Consider the following 16,677-nt stretch of genomic DNA (forward strand, 5'->3'; position numbering starts at 1 on the left):
AGCTCGAGAGCTAAAAGCAGGACCCTGGTCAGAATGGAACGTGGCAATTGCGTATGTGCCGATAAAGACTCGCAGATCTTTTATAACCGTTCTGGCGTCAGCTGAGCGCTGGGGCCACATCCATATGAACCTCGTACAGGAATCCACTGCTACCATGATATATCTATAGTTGCCGTCCCTTTGTAAGGGACCACAGTGGTCCAGGTAAACACATGCAAATGGTTTATCCGAGATGAGAAGGGGTGTCTGCGCTGGTCGTTTTACTGTTGATACTTTTATCCTTTGGCATATTTCGCATTCTAATACATACTTTTTAGTTTGTATTCTCATGCGAGGCCACCAATATCTCTGTTTTAATAGTGATATTGTTGCGGAAACGCCAGCGTGTGCAGAGGCAAGCCCTTTGTGTGCCGCTTTGATTAGTCCTAACCTGTGTTCCATGTTTGGAATTACCCTATCCCCCACACCAGGGATTCGAGCAAAAGGAACATTATTCGTATCTGTTGAACATAAGTACTTTTCTGGAAAGCCTTTTGGGAGTGTTTTCTTATCATTCTTTACTGACGCACTGACAGCTTGTAGAATATCGCTGTCTATTTTTGTTTGTGACCGAGTTATCGCAGCTACGGAAGCCGTTTGCACGGCTGCCTTCGCGGCTTCATCAGCCAATGAATTCCCTGCAACGTGAACGTCATCACGTTGATGACTCAGAGTGTGTATCACGTGAGTCTTTTGTAGTTCTTTCTGTAAAAGAACTACCTGTTCCCAAAGCATTTTATGCTTTATTGTGCCACCTTTTGCATCTTTGAAACCATTTTCCACCCAATTCTGCAAGTATTCATTATAAGATTGTACGCAATAATAAGAATCGCACACTATTAGTGTGGGGAATTCGCGATCGGTATTTTCTAGCGCCATCTTAAATGCTACCAATTCAGCTCGTTGAGCTGAGCAATCTCCTAGAGATTGCGTTTTAGTGACCATAGGTCTAAATTTTCCTTCGTGCCAACGACCTTTAACAATCGCGCACGCAGCACTATAAGCTTGTTTGCCCCCAACTGCGGGTTGTGCTGATCCGTCAGTATATATAATACTTCCGTATTCTTCGAGAGGCAGGCTTTTTAATTGGCAGAGGACATTCATATTCATATTGTAAGAATTCTTGTGTCTTTAAATTAGGATCAAATTCGTAAACTACGTCTGTTGCAGCAAGATAATTAACCCACTGGATCCATCTTGGATGCAAAGCTTTAGCATTAGGAATGCTTGCCTTAGTTACCGCTTCTAAAGCTGGTATGGCTGTAACGATTATTATTCGTTTACCTTGTGCTAGGGGACTTTCTTTTGCTACAGCAGTCTGAACCGCAGTTAGAATTTTCTCCGTTGAACTGAATTTTATTTCAGCCTTTGTGTACAAATGTGATTTGTAAGCTATTGGTACCTTTTCTCCCTCATTAGAGGTTAGGTACGTGAATCCGCATCTTCCTGGGATGACTCGGATTACAAGATCGCGTGTGTTGTCACATGTATCTAATTTTGTTTTTGCTAACATGTCTGTTTGCAGTGATCTCAAAATTTCTGTGTGTTTTTGAGTCCAATTGATTTGTTTAAAATCAGGTTTTATTAGTTCGTAGAGAGGTTTAACCCTCTCTGCGTAATTTAGAATGTATGTTCTTCCGAAATTCAGAAAACCTAGTATGGATTGTAAATTCTTCAGCGTTTTTGGAGCTTGGAGTACAGCGCACTTCTCTAAGAAGTTGTCCGCTAGGCTTTTTCCTTCACTTGATAATTCGTATCCTAAGAATAATACTGTCAGATGGGCAATTCGAGACTTTTTAAAGTTGAATTTGTAACCCTCTGTTGCGAACCCAAGTATAATGGTGTTCACTCTTTTCAAGTGAGTATCCAAGTCGTCGTCTGTGAGATAGATATCATCTACGTAAGATAATGCCTCATCATCATATATTTGTAGTAACTCTGTAACTCTAGCTGAGAATAGTCCTGGGCTGTTCTTGAACCCCTATGGGAGTCAACAGAAATTTTTCTGAGACCCCATTACGGAGAAAGCGGTCAAATACCTGCTTTCTGGTGCAATGTTTTGACAAAAGAAACCATTAGATATGTCTAATGTCGTTTTGTATTTTTTCCTAACTATGTTATTCATTAGGGCTGCACTATGCGAGTTTTGTACTGCAAAAGTTTTGCAACATACATTAAGGTGTCAGTAATCCAAAACTAGACAATATGAATTGTCTGGCTTGGAGACAGGAAACAAAGGATTGTTCATTTGAGAGGTGCATGTTTCAATCACCCCCTGGTATTCAAGTTGATCTAAGATCTCCCTGACTTGTTTTTTAGCTTCTTGCTTAATGGGATACTGCCGTTGGGCAGTTGGTTCACTTTTTAATTGGATTTTGTGAGGAGGTGAGTCCTCATCCCATCCTACATGATTTTTATATAATGCCGGTGCCTGGGCTACTGCCCATTTCCTTGCATAAGTATATTTTTTGTGAATCGGAATGTGATTCGAGAAGGCAGGCATAATCATTTCTTCGCCATGAGGGCACTCCCTGACAAACTCTGGGGGCCAATCTTTTTCAGCTAACAGAATATCATAGCCTTTTGAGAGTTTATCCCAAAATAGACCCTTTAGTTTCCTAGTCTTATCACCCTCTATACGCAATGTTATTTCGTATATCTTATGGGGCTCGCTAAGTCTGGTGTCGGCAGTTTCAACCTGAATGTATTCATTCGTGTCCACTGTCTCCAGATGACTCATCAAGATCTTGCGGGCTATACTGATTTCTGCTGCACTGTCCAACATTGCCTGTGCCCACTCCCCGTTTTTCAACTGTGTCCTCAGTATTCTCGGCATGGTTGATTACTCTAATACTGGCTACCTTCTTTTTTGGAAATTGAGATTTTTTACTCTGAGCAGGTTCCTTGTCTTTGGACTTGGTGTGCTCTCCTGGGTCTGACCGTCCTCTTCTTTCCGATTTCTGCGAAAAAGATCGAGAGGGACGTGTATAAATACTTTGATATCTATCAGGTTTTTTCAAATTATCCCTATTTCTAAGGTTACATCTTTTCTCAGAGGGCTCCCTCTGGGGAAACTGGTGTTCTCGAGTCGGAGTTCTGTCCCTCCGTCGAGGAGACCTTCCTCTGGACTGGAAAACTTTTTCCTTGGGAGTGGATTGTTTATTTCCATCCCAGCTCTTTTTAGGAGTGTTTGAATTATTTTTAATAAATAATTTTTCAGGATTTTCGAGTAGTTGGGGCTTTACTGGTTTCCCACCCAAGCTGTCTCTACCTAATTCTTCATAGCATTTCTCTATGATTTTGGCAAGCTCAATTGGCTGATCTGTTATATCTGTTTCCTTCAACTTCTGGCGGATCGCCACAGATGCTGCTTCTCCCTTTATATTGGCTAATAATATAGCTGAGACCTGCTTGAAGTCTTTCAGTAATTTCATACCAAGAGTTAAAGCAGGTTCTGGACCGTATTCATTTTGAATCTGTCGTAGCACATCTGGTATTACCGCCATAGACGGAACACCATGTGTTTTTGTGTAAATGGAAGCAAAGACTGTACCCCAAGTGTCACAGTCCTCCACGTGTGGTGCGATTCCCATAGGAAGGCAGATTGTCAAGATTCTGTGTTTCTCGATAGGGGTAATATCCGGAAATACTGCCTCTATTTGAGTGATTTTCTGTGCTAACCAGAAAGGAATCTGTTCCCGTTTTATGGGTGTTTTACCAAGACATGATTGTATGTTCTGTGGTGTAATTTTATTAGTGTTCCCCTGATGAGGGGTCAGCTGTGGTACATTAACAGCTGGTTGGACTGTTGCAGTCCGCATTACATATTGGACTAATTGCCTATGTATTTTTATAAGTGTTTTTAGCTGTACTAACAGCTCTTCTTTTGACATTTTTGCAATGTCCGGGTGTGGTGTGTAGCTGGCTAGAACCGGCCACGTTGCTTCTGGTCTACCTAGTGGACCGAGCCTGGTAATATGATCATTATGTTTTAGGGCGCCATTAAACCAGAGCAGGTGCTCTTGGAATTTTAGTGGGATTTCAGTCTCCTCGAAAGGAGCGTACTCATCCGGAGGTTTCTCTATTTTGTAATAGTGAAACTCTTTTGTTCTAGCGTTTGCCGCTGGAAAGTTTATCCATGAATAGAATACCTCTGTCTGCTGATATTCTTGTGCCTCTATCACGAAAATTACTGTACCACCTTGTGTTGTCAGTCCGTTTTCTATAAGTTTTAAAGTTATAGATTTTCTTAAATGTACCGGGATGATTATTGCATCCGGGTCAGTAGTAGTGTCGGGACCCTGCTGAGTCGCATTTACTGCACCCCCAGTGGTTCCGTTTTCTAAGTCTGACATTTTATTTTCAGAAAAGTTTTTTTTTGCAGAGTAGGTCTCCAAGGAGACAAAGATTAGGTGCACAATATTTTGGAACACTGTATCCTTCAACGTTGAATAAACCAGAGCTTTACATAGGAATCTCTTCTTACTGAGTTCGGGCGGATTTTAACCTTTCACCCAATCCAGACGTCTATTGGAGTATTTACGGGAGAAAGGGGTCTGTGTGAAATATGCACGACTGAGTTACTCTAGCGTCTTGCGTTAGTTTATCGCCTTACCAAACGTTGGGCGCCATGTAGTGTAATTCCTATTTTCCCAATAGGCCCTGCGCATTGGAATAACATGAACAGTAGTATCGACGTAGAAGTGCGGATGTTCCAGGCCTCTACTGACTATGCTAAACTTAATTGGGGTTGTTACCAACTAGCTCAGAGGTCACTGGAAACTTTCTTGACTGAATAGGAAGTGATCAGCTTCCCTGGCACAGCCAAGAAGGGATTCAGTTTTCCAACAACCGTGCAACATGACAACTTTGCTCCTCAGATCAAGAGTCAATCTCTAGGGTCGTGTGAAACAATAGACAGTTATTTTACTCAGTCAGTGGTTGTGCAGTTTACTTTCACAATATGTAGAGAATAGAGAGACGGGCGTTTTCAATAAAGGGTAACATTTATTGAACAGTCTTTCTTCTCGTACAAGAGAAATGAATTGCCACAATTGCAAGACTTGTTATTATAAAAAGTACGTACAGTAAGATAAGTATTGCGAAATAATACTGTAAAAGCATTGATATGGTTTTTTAGCCATACAATGGTTTAAAATGAATAAAACATATATACATTCATAAATACATTCGGCTAAAATACTCAACTGGTGCTTCTAACTACGCCTACCCCAGTGTACCTGACCTAAGCCTAATACTTGGGAGGGGAGTAAGTAAGTAGCTTTAAGTTAAGTTGGTTTTGCCAAGGTTTGCTTCAAGAATTCTCTCTAAGGGTTTAGTCAACACCATACCTCTGGAATAGAATGATGGAGGTCTGGTATCTCCTTCAGGGGGTCGATATCCCAGTCACCCGCAAGGGTAGACTAGAAATGCCGGAGCTGGATTTCTCTGCAGGAGAAAGACAGCGTCTCTTCTCAGCGCGTCGAGGAGGAGGAGGAGGGGCAGCGTCTGCGGGCAGCTTGCATCTACTGGGCTCTTGCAGGGGGACGCCTGTTCAGCTCCTAAGTTCACCACACCATCGTTCGCTAGTTAGCAGCGATAGCAGTAGCGATAGCAGCTATGGTATCATCAGCATAACAGCAGCTTCTTCAGCAGCGATGGCATTAGTGTAAACAGCAGCAACATCAGCGTTTGCTTAAGGCAACGTTGGTAATATTTATACCTGAAAGGTGCCTAGTTTGACGTAAGTTTTTGGACATAAGACGTCAATAAAGATGTCACTAGGAAGTGATCGTCTATCAGTGCTCATTAGAGTTCTATTACTAATCAAAACACAGCAAGCGGGGATTTCCAGGTCGCTGAGTTTTTATCTTGTTGAAGAACTCGGAGTGTTAATCTAGGAATCTTAGATAGTAACTTCTGCTATGTCATTGCACTAATTGGTTGCAAAGGAAGTGGCAGAGAAAGTGATTCTGAAATGTGGCTCTGTTCGTGTGAGGCCAGAGACGAGTTTCTGAATATTGCACTTGAATGGTTATGCCAATATAGGGAATAAATGGATTTATAGCCGAATAGGGGCATAAGGTCACAGTATCGATCAGGGTCCTAGATTAGAACGCGACAGGATAAGCTTCTACCCATCTAGAAAAGGAGCAAACAACCACTAAAAAATATTTCAAGTTGTTGCATCTCTCCATATGGATGAAATCTAGCTGCAAAGCCTCGAACGGATACGTAGGAGGAGCAAAATGACCAGCTGGTGTTGGGGTTCCCTTACCAGGATTGTACATCAAACACACCATACAGTTCTTAACCAAGTTCTCTGCACATTTTAGAATTCCTGCATTCAGCCAAACCGGAGCCAACAACTTACAAATCCCTTTCACGCTGATATGTGCCAATCCATGAGCCATTGTAACAACCGGAAGCACATACGCGTTAGGCAACAACCATCTTTGATGCTCAGACAAATCAATCCAACAACCATTCAAATCCAATCTATCCTTACTTTCTCTCCATTCATTCAACTCTTTCTCTGTAGCTTCAGCTTGAATGGATTTCATACTCTCAATCATATCTTCACACATACTCTTCTCTGGAACCCATCTCGCCGAACCTGCAACATACATTCGACTCATCACATTTCTCGCAGTTTCTTTCGCAACTTCATCCGCAAACGCATTTCCGCGACCAACATCATCCGTGACTTTCTTATGGGCACTGCATTTCACGATCGCTACTTGTAATGGCAACGTAAGAGATTCAAGAAGTTCATTCACCAACTGTCCATGCTGGATCTCCGTTCCATGCAAAGTCAAAAACCCACATTCACGCCACAAACGTCCAAAGCTATGAGCCACGCCAAAGGCATATTGGCTATCAGTATACACATTCACTCGTTTTCCTTTCGCCAACACACATGCTCTCGTTAATGCAATCAACTCTGCTGCTTGTGCTGAATTATGTGGGATACGTGCAGCTTCAACAATCGTATGCAAAGTCGTAACAGCATATGCCGCAGTCGTATCACCATTCGGCAACTTAAAACACGAACCATCAACCCACAAAGTACCATCACATTCAGGAAGAGGAGTATCACGCAAATCTACTCTCTCTTTCGTTTCTTCTTCAGTTCTCAGAAAACAGTTGTGCTGTTCTTCACTATCTGTCTCAACTGTAATTGGCAACTGAGGTTCCGTGACGATTTGAACCCGTGTTTTCAACATTGTCGTAAACGCATAATTTTGGTATCAGTGAACCGCAAATGATCCATTTAGCATATCCTGGTGTTTTCGCTACGCTACGAGCAAGAGCATTCCTGTTATAAACACATTTCTGATTCACCCATGGCATCCATCTTAGAATATGGCAGCCATTTTGTATTCTTGCCCTCACATAGTCAATGGACACACAATGACCTCTAATCAACCCATTTCGTTTAAGGACACGTAAGCCTTAGCTGGCGATTCACCTTGCTAGTGGCACGTGCACCTTAGGACAGAAACGCTGTGGCCGCATGACTCGGTAAAAGCTGCCTCCCCAGCCCGAGGCCAGTCCTACTATACTGGTTCTCGTGTTCGTTGGCCTGATCATGATTAGGCGGCCGAAGCCGGTAGTCTTGCCCATTTACGACCCACAAACATCTCTTATCCTGCTTTTCTATCTTCTGCACCTGGCTCTGCTCCTTTCCTTCTGGGCCTTTATTAGGGGGAGGTAACGAAATTTACGATGAGGCGGTCCGGCTCTTGAATGAAAAGTTGACATGGGATTATGATGGAACAGTGGGAACCCCTCGTTCGTAATGTTTTGACATCAGATATTGTTGACGATTCTTGTGTAACACCAAATATTTATTGTTTAGGACATGAAGGTTTAGAAATGTACTAGCATGTGAAGAATGTTGCCCCAAGCTGAAAATTTAGTATTTAAGGAGCAACCCACTTTGTACAAATCGAACAGGCTCCTAGATTCTGCCCGTGTGTAGTTTCTGTGACTTCTGTGTCCCTGCAGTAATAAACCTTTGGTCTTTGACGCCACCATCGAGAAGCCCGTGTTTCTGTTTATTTGTGCACCGAGACAGGTAGAACTCAGGGGTCTTCGGGTGTTGTCCCTGACACCTCTGGACGGAACCAAAAAGTCCAGAACTCCAATTGGCGCCCACAGTGGGGCGACGTCATTCGGTACCGGTCCAAAAGCCTGAAGAGTTCGAGAAGCTTCGTGTGAAGATTCCAGAGGGAGGCGCCCCACTTCATCGATCCCGGCATATCGCAAAAGTGGCCCGACGTTCTCTTCCACGAGGGTTCCCGTTCGGACGGCTGCAGTGGTCCGCTGCCTTGACTGTCGCCCTGTCTTGGACCCGAGGTGCAGACCTTAGTACGGCGAGACAAGACGGGTTTCTCCTTGGTGACGTCTTCAGTGCCTCAGTTAAGTATTAAGTGGTTGCTAGTTGTTTGGTTACTTCGTAAGGGTTTGCTCCTTTTTGGATAATCCTTTTAGTCCTTGGTTTGGTTTGGTTTCGTAAGATTATCACTGGTTGTTCTGGTTACGATAATCATTTGGTTTAGTTTGGGTATCGATACATTTGTTCGCTTTGGTAGGCCTAAGTTCTTGGTTCGAGTGCGCACCTTTTGTTTGTGTCTGTTTGTGTTCCGGATTAAAAAATGGTAAGTCGGAAAAATTGTATGTTGTCTTGTTTTGGTTGCAACAGGGATTCCCGGTTGGAGGACTCATGTCTGGTTCCTCCGATTGGAACTCCTCTTTATGATCTCTATTGCAAGTTCGGTGTGGGCCCTATCTCTTATAACGAGGTATGGATCCGCTACACGGAAAAAGACGGTGTCCTTAGTTGGCCACTGCATGGTAGTTTTGATCCTGAAATTCTTGACAATTTAGAAATGAAATTGTTTAAGAAGAAAGCCCGGCCGGCAATGTTTGATTCTTTCCGTTATTGGCGAAAAGAATCGAAACAGAGAGAAACTAAAAAGCTGAAGAAAGAACAGAAAGAACAAGAGTTGACTTTAGAACAGTCTGCCAAGCAGCTGCAACTCATTGAATCTGAGAAAGCGATGGAGGTGGCCAATAGAGAGCGTAATCTAGCGATAGACAAGTGCTATCCTGCCTTGCCATCGAGTACAGCTAAGATAGTAGAGGACCCTGAAAAGGATCCCCTGTTGTCTTACTTGTTGAGGTCACCCCTACCATATGTACAGGGTGCTACAGCTCCACCTTTACCGGTTGCTGGACAGCCTGGTATTCCTGCTCCTGCTCCCCCGAATCAAGCTCCTGTACTTCCTGTGGTTAATCTTAATGTTCCTCCTCCGGCACCCCCTCTTCCAGGGTTGCCAGCTCCTCTGCCTATGCCTGTACCGCTGAATCCTGTTGTTTCACAAGCTACCTTGCCTGCTACCCCTACTGTTGTTGTTTCTTCTGTCCCGACTACTACTCTTCTTCAAACTTCTGCAAGCTATATGACTCCGCTTTCTGTTCGACGGAGAATCACTGATTCTGTCACTAATATCCTATCTCCCTTTTACAAAACTTTGATTAGGAGTCCTGTCTCTGATTCCGTTCAGAGACGTAGTCAGCTTCCTAGTAGTGAAGAACGTGGAATATTAGACTCCACTGCCCTTAGGTGGATTTCGAAGATGGGAAGATATAGTGTGCGAGATGTATTAGATACATTTATGCAATGGAAGGAACCGACACAGTGCTATGTGTTTGATGTCATGTGTTCCCTTTTACGTGAAGAATGGGAAGAGAGCGAATCTGAACAAGTACCGGATGAATTAATCCAAGTTCAACAAAAATTTGCTGCAGGCATGATAGTTGGTCAAGAGATAAAAGAAGCAATGGAATTAATTTTAGATTTTAGATTCGATCCTTCCCTTCGTTCACCAAGAGAATTAGAGAAACATAGTACGAAACAAGGTCGACAATATCCCATGAGAGAGGTTCCTCCAATATGGCGCGAAGCCGTTCCAGCTGATGCGAAACGTGGTATTGCAGCCGCTCCGGCGCAATTCCAGAGAGTGTGGATACACATTCCGTGGAAACGAGCTGAAGTGCTAGCAGTGAAACAGGCCTTGCCAGATCCGCGTAAAAATCCAGCCGGATACTACAAAGAGTTGGCACAAACAGTTGAAGCTTGTGTAATGAATTTAGCGGACATTGACATGTTATTTGGCAATGTAGTACCGCAACCAATTTGGGCTAAAATTCGTAAAGAAAATCATCCAGTTGCCCTAGGTGGTGATTGGGCAGCTATAATAGCGGCAGATGGTCAACAAATAGGTGGTTCTAAACCTGAACCTCTAATTGCTGATTTACCTGGTAGGATAATCGAATTAATGAAAACTTTGATGCCAGCATTGCGCGTTAACTGGGACAAGTTATCCGCATGCAGACAGAAAAAGGACGAAAGTGTCTCCGACTTTTTCACAAGGTTTGAAGAAACTTTCGTAGATCACAGTGGTCAGGATATGAGCACAGAAGGAGGTCAGAGATTATTTGTTGATAAATTTGTGCACAATCTGTTACCAGAGCTCAGTAATAAATTAAAAGATTCTGAAAGTGCGTGGGCTGTCTCTACGACTGCGCAAATACTTGCAACTGCTCAGTACTATGAAAATAGGGATAAGGAAGAAAAAGAAAAGTCAGATAAGAAGACAAAAGATTTAAAAACTAAAGTCCTTTTGCAGCAGGCATATCCGCCTCGCACGAATCAGACGAATCAGACTAACACACAGCAAGGGCCATATCAGAGGACAGATTATGGTTCTCAGAGACCACAATATCAATGGAATTAGTGTGCTTACTGCAAGAAGGAAGGTCATTATAAGAATGAGTGTCCAGTTTTAGCACAAAATAATGCTGCAGCAGCTCAGAGAGGTCGTGGTGGTTCTATGCAAAATTCTAGAGGTCGAGGACGAGGTGCTATGCCTCCACAAACGAATGATCGCCCTTCTAATTATTTTGATCAGCGAAATGGACAATCTACACAACCAAATAGATCTCAACAGTATCACGTTGAAGACTACTGTGAAGTTAGTGAGGAATTTCAGCAAAATGAGTACTAGGACAGCCATGGACAAAGAGAGGGAGTAGTATCAGTTCCAGTAGATCAGAGTGGGCCTTATGTCGCAGTAGCAACATCAGGTGTAGTCGAACCGTTTCTGTTGGATACTGGTGCAGCAAAAAGTTCTATCATACATGCGAAACTCCCTGGCGCACCTTTGTCTGGCTTAACAAATGTTTCAGTAGGTTTTTCAGGCGCCCCTGTTCACAACCCCGTATCTGGCCCTTTGTCTATTTCTGTTGGACCCCGTCAATTGAAAGCACCCCTGATTTTGACGACTGGTTGTAATGAAAATCTGCTTGGTTTAGACTTGTTAAAACGCCTATATGTGACTCTGTACTGTTCTCCGGCAGGAATACAGCTTACATTAGGTAAAAGAATAATCTCCCCGATGTACTTGCCAATGGATGCGCTCCCACCAGAGCTGCGTTCTCTCCCTAATACTCTTTGGGCGACTGGTCCTAACGATGTTGGTCTTTTAGAAATTCCACCATATGTAGTCACTTTGAAAGCAAACGTCAAATTTCCACGAATCCCTCAATACAAGATATCTAGTGAAGGTGAACGAGCGCTTTTATTGATCGTGCAAGATTTGATCAAAAAAGGCGTAGTAGAAGAAACTAGAGGAAATGTCTGCAACAGTCCTGTACTGCCAATTCTGAAACGCACTGATCCTTCTAAGCCTCCAATCTATAGGTTTGTAATCGATCTTAGAGAGGTTAACAAAATTGTGATTCCACAGTTTCCTGTGCTTCCAGACATTACTGCATTGTTAACGTTGATTCCTGCCACAGCCACATGGTTTTCAGTTATCGACTTGAAGAATGCCTTTTTCAGCATTCCGATAGCCGAAGAAAGCAGAGATATTTTCGGCTTCTCTCTAGGAGGCCGAAGCTTCAGGTTTAAACGTGCTCCACAAGGTTATTGTGAAAGCCCATCCATTTACAGTCAGGCATTAAAAAGTCAGTTAGATTCTTTTGTACTTCCTACTGGTTCTGCTTTAGTGCAATATGTTGATGATCTTCTAGTGGCTGCCGATGACAAGGAAACTTGCAAAGCAGCTACAATTTCCTTATTGCATCATTTGTCTGATTTAAATCACAAAGTATCACCTTCCAAAATGCAATACTGTTGCCAAGAAGTGACCTACATAGGTCATCTCTTGTCAAAGGAGGGAAGAAGGTTGACCCCAGAGAGAATAAAAGCAATTACGCAGATGAATGTTCCTAGTACACAGAAAAAAGTGCGTGCCTTTTTAGGTATTACTTCATACTGTAGGCAATGGATCCCAAATTTTTCTCTTTTGGCAAAACCATTGGTGGCCTTGACTGGGAAAGGTGTTCCGAGTCCGGTGCCATGGTCTGCTGAATGTCAGCAAAGTTTTTCTGAATTACGAAATGCATTGTGTTCAGCTCCTGTGTTGGGTACACCCGACTACAGTAAGCCATTTACACTCTATGTTCACGAGAGGGAAGGTTGCGCGTTGAGTGTTCTGACGCAACGATTTGGTGATAAACAACGCCCTTGTGCGTATTTCTCTTCAACATTAGATCCGGTAGCCAGAGCGTTGCCTAGTTGCTTGAGAGCTACAGCAGCAGCTGCAGCGTCCATTCGACAATCTGCTGGTTTGGTCATGAACAACATGCTAGTGGTCATGGTTCCTCATGCTGTGGACACACTCATGAACCGAACCAAGACACAACATCTTACCAGTGCTAGATTATCAGGCTATGAGCTGACACTGTTAGCGAGTCATATTCAGATTAAAAGATGCAATGTATTGAATCCAGCAACATTGTTGCCGACTAGTCAGGAGTCGAGTGATTCCGAACCACATGACTGTTGTTTCAGAACCGAGGAAGAGACAAAAGGACGGATTGATCTTAAGGATACTCCGTTACCAGATCCAGATGGCACGTTGTATGTTGACGGGTCTTGTTTTAAATTGGAGAATGGTGATGTGACAGCTGCCTACGCAGTAACGACTTTGAGTACGATTGTGGAGACTGCAAGAGTGAGTCAGAATTCTGCCCAAGCTGCAGAATTAATCGCGTTGACAAGAGCGTGTGTTTTAGCTAAGGGAAAGAGAGTGAATGTGTTCACAGATAGTCAGTACGCATTCGGCGTTGCCCATAGTTTTGGTCGTTTGTGGAAGGAAAGAGGTTTCATTACGTCCCATGGGACTAAGATCCAACATGGTCAGCTAGTCAATGACTTGTTGGAATCTCTAACCTTGCCGACTGAAGTTGCGATTGTGAAGTGCAGTGCTCATCGAGCAATCACGGATGATGTTGGTCGTGGAAATGCTTTTGCTGATGAGATAGCTAAACAGACAGCTAGGAATACGATCAGTGGGATGTATGTTGCAACGTCTGCAAGATGGATTACTGAATCAGGAATGTGTGAGGATACAGTGGAAAGTGTGAAAGCAATTCAGGAAGAAGCGACTGAAGAGGAAAAGCTTGCATGGAAAGAGAACTTGGGTAAGTTGGACTCGAATGGGTGTTGGATTGATTTGTCGAAACAGCAGCGTTGGATGTTACCTGATGCGTATGTGCTTGCGGTAGTAACGATGGCGCATGGAGCAGCGCACATCAGTTCTAAAGGGATTTGTAAGATGTTGGCTCCAGTCTGGAAGAATGATGGAATTAGTAAGTGTGCAGAAAGAGTGGTGAGAAACTGCATGATATGCCTGATGCATAATCCTGGCAAGGGAATCCCCACACCCGCTGGTCATTTCGCTCCTCCTTCCTGCCCCTTCGAAGTGATCAAGTTAGACTTTATTCACATGGATCGTTGCAACAACCTCAAGTACGTTCTAGTGGTAGTCTGTGCTTTTTCAAGGTGGATCGAAGCATATCCACTAAAGGACAATACTGCTTTGTCCACTGCCAAAATCCTTCTCAAGGAATATTTCCCCAGGTACGGAATGCCACGGATTGTATGGTCAGATAATGGGAGTGAATTCGTAGGGAAAGTTATGCAGAGTGTGTGTGCAGGTTTAAACATAAAACAAAAATTTCACAGTGCGAATCACCCCCAGTCTGCTGGTCTAGTTGAGGGCTACAATGGCACCCTCAAACTGAAACTTGCCAAGATACAGGCCTCCACGGGCTTGTCCTGGCCGGACGCACTACCTTTGGCTCTGTTATCCACAAGAGCGACTGTACATTCTCGAGTAGGGCTTAGCCCTTACGAGATTGTGTTCGGTCGACCTGCGAATGTTTGGGGGGTACCTAGACCGAAAGAATTCAAGCAGCTGGAATATCCAATGCTAATTGATTACCTTTTTGACTTGACTGCTAAATTGAGTCTCATTCACCAACAGGTTTTCGATGCTTTGCCAAAGCCACCGAAGAGTCCAGGTCATCAGCTGAAGCCCGGTGATCAAGTCGTCATAAGGAACTTTGGACGGACCAGAAACCTCCAACCCAAATTCGTCGGACCATTCCAAGTCCTGTTGGCGACGAGGACTGCTATACGTGTGGCTGGCAGAAAGAATTGGATCCATGCGACGCACGCAAAGCATGTACCCCTTCCACTTCCTTACGATAACTGGGTGAAAAAAGGAATTGGTGCCTCTGAAACCCAACCAGTTCCTAGATACATTCCTTTCAGTGATGCAGAACTAATTACTGATCCACCGAACTCTGAATCCCCTTCTGAAACTGCTCCTTTGAACACTGAACATTTGTCCCCTGCATCAAACGAACACTTGTCATCTGCGGACTCGAACATTGTAATCCCTGCTGAAAACAGTCTGTTTCCGGACCAAACAACGCCAGGAAAACTGAGATACAACCTCCGTTCTCATTTTAAGGACAAATAAAGCAGGAAACTGCCTATTTTTTACATATTTGAATTTTGATATGTTGCCTTCAGCCAGGAAGTTTGCTAATACTTTATATATTGTTTTAATTACCTTGCCGTCTGGGTAGCCGTAGGGTCGTGGCTTTGTGCCTAGTTGAATCTGCGGGGGCCAGACACAAGGTCGGTCTTTCTGTTAGTTCTGGGAACTCCCAGGGCTGATAGAGGCATTTTCAACTACGTACATACCATCAGTGGTCGCGAGCGGTTGTAGAAGATGGAGCTTCCTGAGCTGCACCGAGAGAATGTAATTTTTGTCCGCAGAAATAGACTCTACAAGATTCTTCATAACAAATGTTTCCTGATGCAATGTGCAATTATGTTTTTGATTGTTTTAATAACGTTGGTGGGTGGAATCGTCTTTGGAGTACATCTAATTTTTGCACCAATAACAAGTACAGTGCCTCCCCTTTATCTTGTTTCTTCTACTGTTGCTTCTTACCATTCTTTTCACCCGTTCCCTGAACATGAGCAAGCTCGACGCTCAGAATTCATAAATAACACTTTTGTACAACTCTTGCATCAACACCAACTGGTAGTTAACACGACAGACTGCTGGGTATGTGGATTGATTACCACACACTATGGATAAAGGCATTCCCTATCTGGTCTTGCCTTTTAGCTATAATGGATCATTTCAGGCCTTCCAGACTATATTTGTCTATGCCCTTGAGACCTATCCTCCGCGTCCACCACGTTCCGCTAAATATAACTCCGCTAATAAAGCTTTAGTTAAGGGAATCATTGACATGATTAAAGACGTCAATAACACCCCATCTTATCCTAAGGATGAACTACGAGTATACCTGAGTTGGAATTCTACAGAGTATCGCATTAGTTTGGGTGAAAGCAAGCGTAAGAGCTCCACTCCAGTTTGGGTCGTGCCTCACCGAGGTCAAGTCTGTTTGCAAGGAAATGGGAGAAATCCAAGAGCTCGGCTAGGGAGGAGTGACTGTGTTGAGACTTATGTGTATCCGTCGAACTCCTCCCCTGCCTTTCTCACTGCTAAGGGTACCTACTTCATCTGTCAGGATAGGGCATATACATGGTTGCCTGCTGACTTTTCAGGTTCATGCTATATTGCTCGACTATTGCCTCCAACGTACACTGCTTCCCCAGATTATCACAAGACCAGAGTAGCAAGAGGTGTTTTCAGCAAAGAAGATACCGCTGGTCAGGAAGCCGGAGACTTCTTCAAAGGTTTCCTTCCGTTCTGGGGGCCTATGGCCAATAGTAGAAATCTACGTCAGCTAACACGGGTAGTTGAATCTACTATTACAGAAACTGCTGGTGCCCTTAGTAACTTAACAGCTGAGCTCCAGGCGGATCGTCTCATGACGTTGCAGAATCGTATGGTTCTTGACGTAATACTTGCAGATCGAGGTGGGGTATGCAGAATGATCCAATCGAGCTGCTGTGTTTTCATACCCAATAATGCTCCGACTGTATACGAAGCGATCTCTAAGCTACACAAGATTTCCGACTCTATTCACGTAGACAAGGGAAACTGGTCCTTAATGGAGTGGCTTTGGACTCTACTATCAGCGTGGGGATGGAAGGTTCTGATGGTCGTTGGTATTATCTTAGTATTCCTGTTCTCGTGCTGCCTTATTATCCAATGTGGTCCTGCTTTGTGTAGTTTCTGTGCTGCAACGTGTTTTAGAAAACCACCTGTGTTTGGAGACAAGGTACGAGAA

Source organism: Lissotriton vulgaris, chromosome 5 (genome assembly GCF_964263255.1).
Source record: "Lissotriton vulgaris chromosome 5, aLisVul1.2, whole genome shotgun sequence".
Classification (NCBI taxonomy): Eukaryota; Metazoa; Chordata; class Amphibia; order Caudata; family Salamandridae; genus Lissotriton; species Lissotriton vulgaris.